Source organism: Dromiciops gliroides, chromosome 4 (genome assembly GCF_019393635.1).
Source record: "Dromiciops gliroides isolate mDroGli1 chromosome 4, mDroGli1.pri, whole genome shotgun sequence".
Classification (NCBI taxonomy): Eukaryota; Metazoa; Chordata; class Mammalia; order Microbiotheria; family Microbiotheriidae; genus Dromiciops; species Dromiciops gliroides.
The window spans coordinates 424,368,883-424,371,320 of record NC_057864.1 but is presented as its reverse complement, the minus strand read 5'-3'; the positions used below and the strand labels follow the sequence as shown (position 1 = coordinate 424,371,320).

At 37.6% G+C, this 2,438-nt stretch overlaps 1 pseudogene; it reads right to left on the bottom strand.

The window, feature by feature from the left end:
• Positions 1–1,144: 1,144 nt before the first annotated feature.
• LOC122725518 lies at positions 1,145–1,729 on the bottom strand (annotated as a pseudogene).
• Between the last annotated feature and the right edge of the window lie 709 nt (positions 1,730–2,438).

Genomic DNA, 2,438 nt, shown 5'->3' with positions numbered 1-2,438 from the left:
TCACTCAAAGCTTTTCTAGCAGGTAGAATTTTCCAGAGCTGTATTCTACTGGCATAGCTTTTATGAACTCAGGGCAACCATAAAACCATGAGAGAACATACTAACTGGATTTTAGTGGAGGTGAGGCAGCATGGCCAAGTGGAAAGAGATCTGAATATCAATTAGAGGATTACAAATTCTGGCTCTGCCATTAACTAGTGGTATGACTGTGAGCAAGCAAGTTATTTACCCTCTTTGGGAATTTGTTTCCTCATCTTTAAAGCTAAGGGGTTGGATTAGATGAACTCTTTTTTTAAATAAAAAAAATTGTATTTACTTAGGAGCATTCAGAATGTCAACAAAACAGCTGCAACTTTTTTTGTTTTTGTTTTTGCAATTACAGAGTGGTATTCAGTTGACAGAACAATAATTATTTCATATGCTGCGTCAAAGACAACTGAAGATGAAAACGAACTACATTCCCATATATAACTAATTTGTGCTTTGCACCAACAAGAACCTGCTTTAAATTTCCATGCCAATTTACAACCCCCATACTATACCAGGCAAGGTTAGTGGCTATTGAAAACACCACTAAAAGGCAGGGCTATCTAAAGACACATTCGGTAGTGTGTTAACTATACAAAAAAAAAAGACACTGTACAGTTTAAAAACAAATCTTACACAGCCTTACATTTCAATTTTTTTTTTCTTTAAAAGGAGTGAGTTGTACCGTGGAGTATAGATGCTGATTGAACCATATTATTTCTTTTGTTTTGGGTGCTGTTGTTTTTTTTTTCTATTTTGAGGTTTTGCATCACTGCTCTGATTCTTTCTCTTGTAACAGGATGAATGCAGAAATAGGATTAATGTTATTATGTGTATATATATGTGTGTATATATATCTATCTATATGTATATGTATATGATATATAGATATATAGATATAACCTATATCAGGTTACCTGCTGTCTAGGGGAGGGGGGAGGGAGGGGAGGGAGGGAGAAAAATCTGAAATTGTAAAGCATGTATAAACAAAAGTTGAGAACTATCTTTACATGTAACGGAAAAAATAAAATACCTCATACATTAAAAAAAAAAGGAGTGAGTTGTGTACAGGGTGGTTAAATGCTTTATAGACAAGAAAAACTGCTCTAGAACCAACTTATTCATCTTCATCATCTTCCTCATCCTCTTCCTCCTCCTTTTTGTTGCTCTTCTCAGCCTTGACAACTCTTCCCTTTTTGCCCACATCAGGTTTTCCTTTAGCCTGGTATGCAGCAATATCCTTTTCATAAGTTTAGCTGCCTTCTTTTCATAAGGTTGCTTGTCATCTGCAGCAGTATTATTCCACATTTCTCCCAATTTTTTTGCCACATCTCCAATAGAAGGACCAGGATGCTGCCCTTTGATTTTTGGATGATACTCAGAACAGAATAAGAAAAATGCCAAAGGATGCCTCTTCGGTGCCTTGGGATCCATAAACTTCTTTTTTTGTTTCTCCTTTAGGTGGTATGTAGGTTTTCATTTCTCTTTCATAAAGAACCTTATCAGCTTTTGTCATGTCCTCAAATTTTCCTTTCTCTTTAGCAGACATTGTCTTCCACCTTTCTGAGCATTTTTTAGAAAATTCTGAGAAGTTCACAGAAGCATCTGGGTACTGCTTCTTGTGTGCCTCTAGGCAGGTTTGCACAAAGAGGGCATATGAAGACATTTTCCCTCTCAGCTTCTTAGGATCACCTTTGCCCATTTTTGATTACTTTTCCTCACTGCTGCACAGAATAAGTAGCCCGGTGCCCATCTGGCTCTTACCTGCCCGGGCGCTGTCTCTATGGAGCTCAATGTACTGCAATCAGATTAGATGAACTCTAAGATCCCTTTCATTTCTCAATCTGTGACCCTGTGGATCTCTCAAGGTTTGGGGATTTGATCCATGTTGGAATCCCAGATGTGGGCCTCCTCTCCTCTTATGTAACATATCTGTGATATATAGTCTCAGAGAGTTGATTGAAGCTAGTCAGCTAATTGATAAGCATTTATTAAACACTTACTATGTGCCCAGGGATATGCCAAGTGCTGGTGATACAAAGGAAAAGCAAAAACATGGTCTCTGCTCTCAAGGGACGCACATTCTAGGGACACAAAGGACACTGAATGAAAATATTTATGCATACATAAGGTAAGCACAGTGTAAATGGAAGGTAATCTCAGGGGGAAACTACTAGGGTGAGTTATGGAGGGAATAAAGCAGATGGAAAAAGGCCTCCTAGATAAGGTAGGATTTGAGCTGAGTCTAGATACAGGAATTCTTCACCTGGGGTTTGAGAACTTGATTTAAAAAAATACATTGATGATTGTATTTCAGTATGACTGGTTTCCTTTGAAACCCTAGGTTCTTTAATGAATGCATTTAAAAACATAATTAAGAAAAGCAGTCCACAGTTCACTAGACTGCCAAA